The following is a 13386-nucleotide window of genomic DNA, read 5'->3' as shown; positions in this document are numbered from 1 at the left end:
CAAAAATGACTCAGAAATCGGGTATCTGTAACACCCCAAAAACATAAACTCGTATATTATAAAGTTCAAAGAATAGATAAACAAGAGTTTACCAACTAGGAATTTAACCTAGTTAAGTTCAAAGTCTTGAATTAATGCATGTTATGGTTAAAATAATTAAAACTAGAGAAAATCATAGTTAAAGGGACTAAACTTGTCAAAACTCAAAGTTATGTTACTAATAGTAACAAAATAAACCAAACCTCCCAAATTGGGAGTCTGGTCGATCAAGAAACAAGCAGGGGGGGCGACATCCCCATTTCCAAACCCTAACTCAAGCAAAATCTCTTCAATTGAAGCCCCAAATCAGTTCCAAATGGAGCTCTAATCACATATTAGTAAACACCTCGTTGTAAGGATCAAAAGGTATGTGAAATTCAGTAATTTTGTTACATCACAAATTCTAGGTAAATTGTGAAACATGAGAAATTCAGCTTGATTGTTGATGCATGGCTGAAATTAGAAGGAGTATGAGGATTAGGATCAAACCCTAGATGATTTCTTGACATAACCTTGTATGATAATTTTAGGGTTACATAATCACCATTGTAGGTGATTAGAGAACTTTAAGAAGCTTGTTTAATGCTGAAATTATAACTCTTGTTTTGCATAATCTGAAAATTAAGAAATAAGTTCTGAAAAGATGATGTCAAGATGCATGCAAAATTTACTATTATAGTGAAATTAGATGTTGAATCGCAAGTCACGAACTTGTTTTTGAATGTAGAAAAATCTGACCCACTAGGTGTTTGTTGAAATGCCTAAGTGAGGATTAAATGTGAAATTGGATAAAAACGCAGATTTGATAATGGTCCATAATTGATGTGAAAATGGTCATGAAAATGATTCTAAACATGTTAAAAACTGAATTTTCTAGGCAAAGAGTCCGGTTCCTCTAGCGGGCAAGCCGGAGGGGATTCACGAGGAAAAGGCGCGCTCTAAAGGTATGAAATTTTATCGTTTCATTACATTATACATAATATTAGCCTTATGCGTTGCTTAAAAGGAAAGAAAGCATGAGGACCAAGAATTTCCATTATGTCATGAATTTGGCTATTGCCTTAAACAAGTTATAAACATGAAATCGAGCATCCGTAAGGTGTTTAATCTCAGCACCTAAACGGGTCAAACAAGTTTTGGTAATAAACACGAAGCATGACTTTATTATATTGTGCGAATATTACATGAGGTGTAGGCCGTGTAGCGAACACCATAGACAAATTTAAAAGCCTTGTTCTTATTATAGGAGTTAAGGTTTGAATTGGATGCATGATAACAGAATAAACAATTAACTAGGAGTCTTGTAATTTAGCGTGTAAGATAGTTCCCGTAAACAAGCTCGATTAAGAAATAGTTGAGTAATGTTATAAACAAAACACAAGTATGAAGTATTAGCCCAGCCGCTTAGCGAATTATGCGAAATTATGCTGTTTCGACTCATAATGAATCAGCAAGAAAACTGCGTTTAAAACAAGGGAGTTATGTGCAGGGTCTACTGTAAATTACGGTAGTACCGTAATTTACGGTGGCCTGCAATTCTTTTACGGTGGATTCCTACTGAGTTACGGTAGGCCCCAAATGTCCAGAAGCCACCGTAATTACGGTGACACCGTAAATTACGGTGGAGCCCTGTTTGATAAAATTTGTTTTGATCATTTTCTCGAACCAGTGTTCGGACCTGATTCGAATACATAAATTTCCAAGAGTGATAGTACTAATGCTTGTTTAAAATGTTAGTTCTCAGGTACCCAAGTAAAGGATGAAGATCAAGCAAGCGAGTCGAACCGAACACACACATTTTTAGAACGCTTCCGCATCCAAACTTTTGTTTTAAAAACTATGTAAACTAATGGTAGTTACCGTCTTGAATGTGGTTTGTAGCAACAATACATGTATGTTGTGTTAGTTTTGGGTTTAAACGATGAAAGTTTTTGTTAAGTCGTCCTTTTGGCGTTAAATGCATGGTTTTTAGGTTGTTAAATCTGGTAATATAAACAGGGTCTTACAGTATCCCGATCAGACACAATTGAAGAAGGTAGCCCATGCAAACGATACACAACACGAAAAGCGTTTTTTCGGCCCGGACGATGACCCAAACCGCCGTAGGCAGTTTGCAGCAACATAGAGCTTGTTCTCACGTTCGAATCGCCTGGTCGCACGTCCCAAACGAACCCCCGTAGCCCAAGTTAGAGCCATTTTAGTGAAGCCCCTTTTGTTACGCGGTCTTGGGCCTCCAAATACAAAGTTCTAACTAGGTTAAAAAATTGTTGATGTGGCTTGCCACGTGGCATATTTTGATGACGTGGCAGCTGATGTGGCAATCTACATGGCAAATTTTGATTACGTGGCAGGTGATGTGGCAGTCTACGTGGCATATTTTGATGATGTGGCAGCTGATGTGGCAGGTGACATAGCAAGCCACATCAGCAATTTTTTAACCTAGTTAGTATTTTTTTAACTGAGAGTATTTTACAAACAAAAGTGAATAGTTCGGATTATTATTGGTGATTAAATGAGTTGGGATTATTATTGGCCAATAACAGTGAGTTGGGATTATTTAAATCCAATTTGCTTTTTTGTTGTGGTTTCATAATGTGTCTGGTTCGAATCTCTTCTAACCCTTCCGGTTTCCATTATTTAACTAATTATTTTTAGAGTTAATTACTGTTTTCGTCCCTGTGGTTTGTCAAAAATCACTATTTCAGTCCATTAGTTTAAAAATTGCGATTTCAGTCCCTGTGGTTTCACTTTCGTAACCATTTCAGTCCACCTTGTAACCATATCAGTCCCTGTACTTAACAGAATAATGGATTGAAATGGTTACAAAAGTGAAACCACAGGGACTGAAATGGTTACGAAAGTGAAACTACAGGGACTGAAATCGCAATTTTTAAACTAATGGACTGAAATAGTGATTTTTGACAAACCATAGGGACGAAAACAGTAATTAACTCTTATTTTTATGTAATGCATTGGTATTGTTGTTTGTTGTGGTTTCTTGATGCGCCTAGTTCGAATATCTTCTAACTCGTTCATTTTGTTTATCTATATAGGAAAGTGTGGCATGTGTTTCTAAAAATTAGTTTCGTGGGCCTCTATATTTAATATAACTTGGTCATACTTAGTCAAATCACCATATATTTTTTTTTTGAATGGCTAAACTTGCATGTCATGGGGATTGAACCCATGACCTCCACCTATTCTACACCTTAACTAATTCACCAACACCATTGGGCTATTCCCAATGGATGTGGCATGCCCGGCCGAGTGGTTAGTTCGTTGTTTGTTAAGCTCAAGGTCTCCGGTTCGAATCCCGTCTCGCGCATAAAATCACCATATATAAGAGAAATGAATAGGATATTATCATAAATGAAGAAACATTAAATATAACTTGGTCGTTTGTAGTCAAATCATCATTGTCATATATAATAGAGACGAATAAGCTATTATCATTTGTTGTGGATTCTTGATGCGCTTGGTTCGGATATCTTCTAACCCTTTCAGTTTTCATTATTAAATTAATTATTTTTATGTAATGCATTGGTAGTGTTCTTTGTTGTGGTTTCTTGATGCGCCTAGTTCGAATCTCTTTTGACACGTTCATTTTATATTTATTTAGGAAAGTGGCATGTGTTTCTAAAAAAATAGTTTCGTGGGCCTCTACGTTTAATATAATTTGGTCATTTTTAGTCAAATCACCATGTATAATAGAGATGAATAAGCTATTATCATAAATCAAGAAACATTTAATATATGTTTGTAGTCTAATCATCGTCGTCATATATAATAGAGACGGATAAGCTATTATCACAAATCAATTTCTTGGGAGTTTTTTTTTTTCTAATTTAAAGCATATTGTTGTTGTTAAGAAACAACTAACTGTATTTTATATAATTTTTATGATATTCAGTGTATTTATATATAATTAATAATATTCTTTTAATGTTGATAAATGTTTCAAACTTTGGGCTATTACAATATCGACAGTATGGTCAGTTATACCTAACAATGTTAGTACCAGCGTTGGTTATATCAAAACTGTTACAAATATTCATTTTTATTGTTTTCAAACGATGTAAAATATGTATCCTCGTATCTTTTTGGGTATATCACGGTCATTTCATTTTAAATTTTCTCAAACGATGTAATGCTCCACATTTTTATACTTTCCTTATTTAGAAAGTGTAATTGTATTTCTATTTATGGACACCTGTATTCGTATCATGTTCGTATTCCATTTCCAACTTTGTATTCCAAGATATTGATCATAATGAAATTCTTATTTTATACATACATGTCATAGTTACAATCAATTATTTAAATACGTGTTTACTTGCAAAACGATACTTGATATACGTGCAATTATTCATACATACATTCCCGACACTCGAATTATACCTACATGCGTTTTACTTACTTGAAAACATACCAATTATGAAAGTTATTGCATAAAATTTTAACAAATGAAAGTTCAGGGGCTAAATTGTAAACAAAACAAACTTGCTGGTCAAAGGGGGTGCCGCGTCACGCGAAGCCCAACCCCTTTTGCTGTTGCGTGAAGCCAAGGTGCTAATCCGCAATGAGTTATTCCCTTCAAGTTGTTTGGCCATTCTCTTCCACATTTCTCTTCCCCAATTATCTTTAAACCTCATTAAACACCAAACCCTACCTCATCTCTATATAAACAAGCCTCCATCTCACCATTTTCACTTTCCAAACTCCTCTACATTCTCAAAACTCTCTCAAATCAGTTGTAAATTCAAGAAAAGGCAGAATTATCTAAGTGTCAAAGTAAGCACTTTCCTCACATTTCTTCATCTTTTTTTCACTTCATCTTCCTCATGAAAGCTTGGAACACCTCAAGGAGTGTTTGCACAAGTTTACCATGGTAAACTAAGGTGGAACATCACCATTTTGAGGTCCAAACTTTCTGTTTTGGAAGTTATATATTGTAAACTTTTATAAACATTACTTTTCTTCATGAATCTTATACCTAACATGTTCCTAAACCCATCAATGGTTATGGGACTTGTTTGAGATTGATTCTTATGAGTTTAGAGGTGCAAACACCCTCTAAACTTTCTGTTTTGACTTAGATTTGAGATAACCTACAAGTGATGAAACCATCTAAGCTCACCATCTTCAATATGGTGAGACTTGTGTTTTGGTAAAAGTGTGAACCATGGAAGTCGTGGCTTTCCAAACTTGTTCCAGCACCTCATTTGATGTTTTATCATGTTATTCCAAGTAGTTTCCTAGACCTAAAGTAACACAACCCCGCTGCATCTCCAAAATTTTCCATGGTGGGTATGAAACACCCGGATTGTTCTTACTTGGCTACATGATAACTAGAAAATTAGTTGTATTTTATTTGCATTCATGACCAACCGGGTTTACCAACTATATTGGTAAACTTTATGCTTTGATGAATCATACAAAGAGGTTTACATACCTCCATGCTTGACTTACATGAATTCTATGATTATATATGATGGACTGTTACTACATAATATAAAATATATAATTAGTCGAATTCGTGATACTAACCGATTTATGGTTATATGTCATGAACATAGGTTACTTTATCTTTGTTCTAAATTCCTCGTTATTGATTCTAATGGGCAAGTTAGGACCCATGAAATCACATAAAAACTTAGTGTCAAAACGAGTGTTTAAGACAAGATATATTTTTGTATACATACTTTTTTATATACTTAAAAATCTGAAATCCGAATCTCTCACCAAATCCGAATACTCACACACCTCCGTTTCCCCGTGTATGGTAACTTCGGTGTTCCCATCTCAACAACTTAACAACTTCACGGTTTAACTCAGAAGGCTTGCAAAACCGCGACTGTACATGACCCCTTTCTATTTTAACACTTTTCGGTGCAATACGTGTAACTTATCAAAAATGCACACATACACTTATAAACATGCTTACAAACAAACAATCCAATATGCATGCTTGATACGATATACTTGAACTCATACATGATATTTGTTGGTTTATACTTGTCATTAACTTCGTACGAGCCTCTCTTAACATGTATAGCGCTATAAGATTAACGCATCGCCCGTATTCTTGAGGTCATGCTAAGTAAACAAAACGGTCTTATCATTGCCATGATAGGATTACGCTAGAGGGAATCTTTGGGTTGACAATTATAGTTGCATGATAGTATTGCCATGTTAGGTTCTTAGTATCCAAATTTTTTTCATGTGGATTCGTTTAAACTTTTATACTTAGCTAGTATTTAAAGTTGTATGCTCGCCAATACTTTATATATTGATCTATACTTTAACACGTATTGCAGGAAATTGATGATGATGATGATGACTGAAATCTAGTAGGAAGACTAGAAACATACCTTTAAATTTTATTACTTATGTTTTATTTTGTTTCTTGATTGTGTTGTTGTATTTGCTTCGAAATGATGTACTTTGATTTAGTAATGAAATGAAATTTAAATTGTATTAAATATTGTCACAAATAGTGTTATGAAGTTCTTGCAATCTCGTTTTCGTCTCACTCCAATGTTTCCGCCATCGGTTGGGGTATAACGAACGATACCAACTGAATTCTCGCCGCATAGTTGCCGTTCATTTACTAGTTTATTAATTATAATACGATGTTGCATGTATGCGTAGGATATCAGAGAACTCTAAGAGAATAATACAATGTTTTACGTATGTATAGGATAGAGATCAAAGAACTCTAAGAGACTTAGCTAATGGGCTTACGACTAAACATATATATGTGTGTGTGTGTGTGTGTGTATGTGTGTCTGTGTATTCATCCTGATGACCTCTAATAGATTTTGTAAGCACATTCACTAATTGATGATCATACTTGATAGTCTCACCTCCAATGATCACATCAGTAAGCTTTTCACTACCATAATGAAATTATTTACAATATGCTTTGTCCTCTCATGAAATTCTGAGTTAGCTATGATATGTAAGAACTTTCAAAATTGTAAATTCCTTAGAGAAGTTTATTGTCTATGCATGTTAGTGATATATTGAATTTAGCATTACTCGATACTTGGACTCTGTGCTTGACCTTGACCTTGCTACCACGGTGTATTTCTTACTTTTCTAGGAAACCAAATTTCCTCTAAATAAGATAAATAATTCTAAAGTGATCGACAACCAAAGAAAACCCTTCATAATCGTTCATAATTTGCATATGATTAACACTAAACCTTCGTATAGCTTCCCAATGAATGTCAAAGGGAGATATCTAGGGCATACTTACAAATTGCGTCTTTTGATTTTGCAACATTAATGCCAAGAAAGTTTCTAAGTCTCCTGATATCCTTAATCTGGAAATGCTAAAACAAATGATACTCTTAGTTGTTGGATACCAATAAGATCGATGACTACTATATCATCAACATAGGCTATCAAGTAGATGCAACATGAACCCAAGTGCTGAGAGACAGCTGAATGATCTACCTCACAACATGTCATCCCACATAATTATAAGAGGTACTAATCGAGAATCCATGCCCTAAAAGACTACTTACAGCCATATAGTGGCTAGATATTGTAACACCCCAACCGATGACGGAAACGTCGATGCAATACGCAAATTTTCCAAAGACACATTATCACACTAATTAAAAATTGAAATATTTATTAACCCAAAATTTAATATTCATACATCAAAAGAAGGATAAATTTGTCCACAAATAACTAAATAATCCATATTAAATTAATCTAAGTCCAAAGCTCATATGTGAAGCAAATCTTGGAAAATAGCTCAAACATTGCAACCTGAAACTAGGGATGAGCAAGGTACTGATACCAAAAAATGTTAAAAGTGGGTACCGGTACCAAAATGTTGGTACAGTACGGTATGTTACTGGTATTTGAAGGTAAAAATCGGTATGTTACCTATACCATACCGAACTGGTACCGTACCGAAAGTACCGTTATTGAAAACTCCAAAAAGAAGGTACCGAATCAGTACCGAAAAATTATTCAGTATGGGAAATTCTGTACCGGTTGATACCAGTACCAAGTACCGTATGCTTATCTCTACCTGGAACATGTGTAACAATTCAAATGGCAATGTATTTATCTAAGCAATTTGTAACACAAGATATGGCAAAGCAAATGTACACTCAAACCTTAGTTGACTGGTATGGAACCCAAAGGGTTCCCAAATTTGGGTTCCTTAATATGGTCGCTTTCAATCATCCCCGAATGAACTCCCCCCTAAAAAGCAATGAGTGGGGATGCATTGTCAAGCCAGTAGATCTATCATGTACTCATGTTCGGCTTGTTCATAGTTAATGGATATACTGGTATGGTCAAGTAATGTGGAAAACCAAACAAGTATACGTGCACAAAAAGCAACAAGACGTCATATAAGCCATAAAGTAATTGAATTGAATATGGTATAAGTAATGGAAAACTGTATTTGAATAACGATACATGTAACACCTTAAAAAGTAAAAATGGAAAAGGGGATATGTAAACTCGCTTTGACAAACAAATGAACACACAAGTTGTTTGTATTGAAGATATTGGGAGAATCCTAAAGTATTACCTTATCATGATCAAGAGATAGAGTTTAACAATTAATGCACTTAGATTAAACTATAAGGTATTCTAGCGCTATAGAACTTAGGAATTTTAGATTTAGTTTGAGAATAATTAGGGATTGGATTTTAAATGATTAGTATTTACTTATTATAATTTTTTATTTTAAGATGTATTAAGGGTTATATATTACAAATCTTGAAAATGATTCATCTCATTTATCTTAACAAAATAATTATGAAAGGATTTAGTGTGTTAGATAGAGAATACAAACTATTTATTATTTATATATCATTACCAAGTATGATTAGTCAAACAATTATTTTTTAGGGTTAATAGAAAAAAGTTAATTAAATTAATTAGTTTAGGGTCTAATAATTTATTTTTATTCAAGATAGTTAAATAAAATAATTGCAATGAATAAAGTGTACATATGTATCTAATTATGTTAATATGAATTTATATGTATAGAATATGTTTAATAATTAAAGAAAATTTTAAACTTATAAATTGTTAAAATAATTTCTATTTTAAATCATGAATTTTGTTTTATTTGAAAAAAAATGTATAAAACAGATTTATATAAATATGTTTATATAAAATCTATTATTTATATATTTGTCAAATTGAATTTTTAGAAATGTCAATATTTGTTTATCGAACTTATTCTACCTACCTTTTTTTTACAAAAAATATTATTTATCTAGTTTGGTTAGATAAATTTACCAATGTTGCTTTTGTAAATAAAATCTTACATATCTAATGAAATTAGATAAATATTCATATGCATCTTTTATAAAAAAATATTATTTATCCAATTTAATCAGATAAAATTACATGTGCTTCTTTTATAAAACTTGTTTATCTAATTTAGCTAGATACACTTATAAGTATTTATTAAACTTGTTCTTATCCCATTACTTTTAGATTTCATACCACTCATATATATCCATAGAGCTTATCAAATTTACATTATGATGCCACCTTACAACTATCATTTAAACAATAACCCTTTATATTTTTTTCATAAAACACCTTCGAAAAGAAACATTCACTATCCAATGTTTGAAAAATCTCTCATTTACTTTCCTCTATACACATTCCTTATCCTTTATCTGTACATCTTCTTCCATCTGACATTTCGTGTAAGACACGCACCTAGCCTCAAATTTATGCTCTAGCGTCTGATTCAACAAATGATCCTTATAAGCTATCAGTAAATCTTTATTTACAGTGGCAAGTTGTAGGTCCCCTTGAGTCTTATGGATCGTCACAGAATCGTCTATCTAACCTAGAGTGCGGAATCCTCTAGATCAGATTGTAGCAGAAAACGTGTAGAACAGCAAATCACTTTCAACCGGGTTTCTATTGATTATCAATCAACCAAGAATTACAATCAATCAAAACCCTAACCCTCCAAATTCGTCCAAGCTATCTCTCACGAATTTCAAGGTCACTCAAACTCTGTTTTGGCTGATTAACCTTAACCCTAATGTCTAACCTTGTTTATATAACACAAGGTTTACAAGTGGGCTAGGTTTACACTCCTGGGCTGCGAATTGGACAGGCCCAATTCGCCCCCATCACCCAATTCCTTGGGTTTAGTTAGCCCAAACATAACAACTAACTATTACAAAGCTAAACCCGCTAACTGTTTATCGTTTAACTAATTACAAGATATCCAAAGACCAAATCTAAGCTGTTGTCACAAACATGCACCAACAAACTCCCCCTTGACAATAGCTTCATAAAAACTTTGTCTTGAGTCAAAACTTTGTCTTCGGTCTTCTTGCAATCTTTGTAATCTTGCACTGTCTTTGGTCTTTGGATAGCTTCAGCTTCAATAGCTTCTGTCAGCAGCAACAGACTCCCCCTAAGCTGATGCATCCAATCACCAAATCTTCAACACGTTAGCGTTTGAGTAAACTCCAGTTTAGCATTTGCAAAGCAATCTTCAACTCTTCAACTTGTCTGCAATATAGAAAGGAGGTTCTACCATGCAGCCAATCAAACTCTCATCTTCACACTTCACAGCAACTTCTCAGCAACACACTGCTTCAATCTGTATACTATAAAACAAACATCTCGAGAAACCATAAGAATTTTTCAACATAAGTTAAATAAATTATTATATTTCAAGAGATTAGTTAGACTGTGTAACAGATTAAGCTTTTTCAAAATCATCAACACGCAAAACTTTTGTTCAACACACAAGAACAACCTGTCTGATTGAAAATTTTGAACTCACTTACTAACACCGTCTCCCCCTATCAGTAACAATTCCTCCAAGAATAACAGTTTTCCGTACGTTAAGAATTTGAAACAGAAAATAACACTATTTTTGGATTTTTATATTTTTCTGAAAGCAAGTAAATAACAAAAACAATAAACACTCTATTTTTGTGAGAATCACTGGTAAGAAGATCATATCAGCATAAGCAAACTGTTTCACACAATCATATAATTCTTTATTTTATTTTTCGTGAAAAGCAGTTCAAGACGATTACCAGTATGTTTGTCCACTTAAACAAAATGCATGAACATTTCAAGTACCATTACCATATGATACGTTAAGGTAATTTTAATTACTGAAATACGAGCGTGTCCCACTTCAGGATATACCCCCACGATCAAGGTATGCACAAAGATTCATCGTAGCAGGTGAGTATACTGAATTCATACTTTAAGATATCCTGTCTGTGTCTAGTTCTGCATTTAACCTGTTTTATCATGTTGTGATTTCGTAACCATGAACACCCAATTAAATACAAATCAAATCCTGGAAATATAAACAGCACACTCTATCATGCAAGTATCTTCCCTACCACATATTTCACAAGTCCAATCCAGATTTCTGAAATCTTAACTGGGATTAGGTTGAGAAGAGAAAAGAATAGATCTTAGTAGAGATGGTATAATATACAAATCAAATGAGATTTTCTCAGTTTGATATAGGTTTATTGGGTTTCTTTTGGGCACTAGAGGGCCTCTTTCGGGTGTATTAGATCTATAGCGCGACAACGTACAGCTAGGTCAGCATGTATCTGGATGCAGCAGAAGCTGTCGTTGCCTAGCACCTCCAGGTCAGCATATATCTGGATGCAGCAGAGGAGATACACGACTTTTTTCAGAGAAGATTTCAGAATCAGATCAAAATTGTGTGTATCGGGAAATATACAGACATTCAAATAGAAATGAGCTAATTCCAAGTGACTATCTTTCCTGGGGTCATGTACAATTTAGTTCTAGCAAACAGACAGTCAAGATATCCCTAGATAAAATAACAGTATAAAGACCCAAAACTTCAGATTTTGGCAATCTATCAACGCAAGAATTAAGGTCATTAAACCATACACCACTGATGCGTTCCCCACTCATATTCAGTTCATTTATGTTTATATCACATTGGTAAGTTGATTATTTCATGCTTTTTGCCTACTGGTACATCGTATAATGAAGCTGCTATCACACTTAAGCAATTTTGGTTCAACTTCAGTGTGACAGTCTAACTTGCTGATGTACTATCATTTCTTCTTTTCACACAGTGATAACTCATTTTTGATTTTTCTAATTTTTTTTTATGTTTTTGATTTTTCAATTTTTTTTTTTTTTTGTGTTTTTGAATTTTTAAGAAAAGCAGTAAACTATTTACAAAAATTCTTATGAAAAACCAGTTATTCAGGATTTCTCATCCCGTTGAGTTCGACTAAGTGTTCAAAGCGAGACCTGTCAAATGCTTTAGTATAAAGATCTGCCAGGTTATTCTCTGTGTCTACTCGATGAAGTTCAATCAGTCGCTTTTCAGCACAATCCCGTATAAAATGATGACGTATGTCAATGTGTTTTGTGCGACTATGGTTCACGGGATTGTTAGTTATTGAAATAGTGGCATTATTGTCTATCATAATAGGAGTACGAGTGAAATCCAAACCGTAATCGCGCATTTGCTGTTGAATCCAGAGAACCTGAGAGCAGCAGCTTCCAGCAGCAATATATTCAGCTTCACACGTAGATGTAGACACACAGGATTGCTTCTTGCATTGCCAAGACACGATCCTGCCTCCTAAGAACTGACAACCACCTGTTGTAGACTTTCTGTTCGACTTGCATCCTCCAAAGTCTGAGTCAGTGTAAGCAACAAACGTCAGATCACTATCAGCTGGATACCATAACCCAAGTTTAGGTGTCCCCTTCAAGTAACGAATAATTCGCTTCACTGCTTTCATGTGTGACTCTTTAGGATTCGCCTGATATCTGGCACATATGCATACGGCAAACATGATGTCGGGTCTTGAAGCAGTCAAGTACATTAGAGAACCAATCATTGCCCTGTATTGAGTAGGATCAACGTCTTCAGTACTTTCATGATCTGGGCCAAGATTGTGATTTTCACATATGGGTGTATTGGCAGTGGTGCAATCATTCATTTTGAACCGACTCAAAATGTCATACACATACTTTGTTTGATGAATAAACATCCCATCCGCCTTCTGTTCAACTTGTAATCCCAGAAAGTAGGACAGCTCACCCATAGCACTCATTTCGAACTTGCTCTTCATCACCCGCTCGAACTCTTTACACATGCTTTCATCAGATGACCCAAAGATGATGTCATCCACGTACACCTGTACCAGCAGAAAATCTTCCTTCTTCCTCTTGATGAATAGTGTACTGTCAATCTGACCTCTTTCAAAACCATTCTTTATCAGATGTGTAGACAGTGTCTCGTACCACGCCCTGGGAGCTTGATGTAACCCATACAAAGCCTTATCAAGTTTGTACACTCGATCTGGA

The 13386-nt window shown here is 34.4% G+C and overlaps 1 long non-coding RNA gene across 1 annotated transcript; it reads left to right on the top strand.

Moving 5' to 3' along the window:
- Nucleotides 1-344: 344 nt before the first annotated feature.
- Nucleotides 345-1898, top strand: LOC110926417. The gene is made up of 3 exons (XR_002585181.2): nt 345-405; nt 917-983; nt 1777-1898. It is a non-coding gene; the product is annotated as an uncharacterized LOC110926417 (long non-coding RNA).
- Nucleotides 1899-13386: the final 11488 nt, after the last annotated feature.

Source organism: Helianthus annuus, chromosome 17 (assembly GCF_002127325.2).
Source record: "Helianthus annuus cultivar XRQ/B chromosome 17, HanXRQr2.0-SUNRISE, whole genome shotgun sequence".
Lineage (NCBI taxonomy): Eukaryota > Viridiplantae > Streptophyta > Magnoliopsida > Asterales > Asteraceae > Helianthus > Helianthus annuus.
Note: the sequence above shows the minus strand (reverse complement) of the source record. Positions and strands in the feature narration are given on the sequence as shown.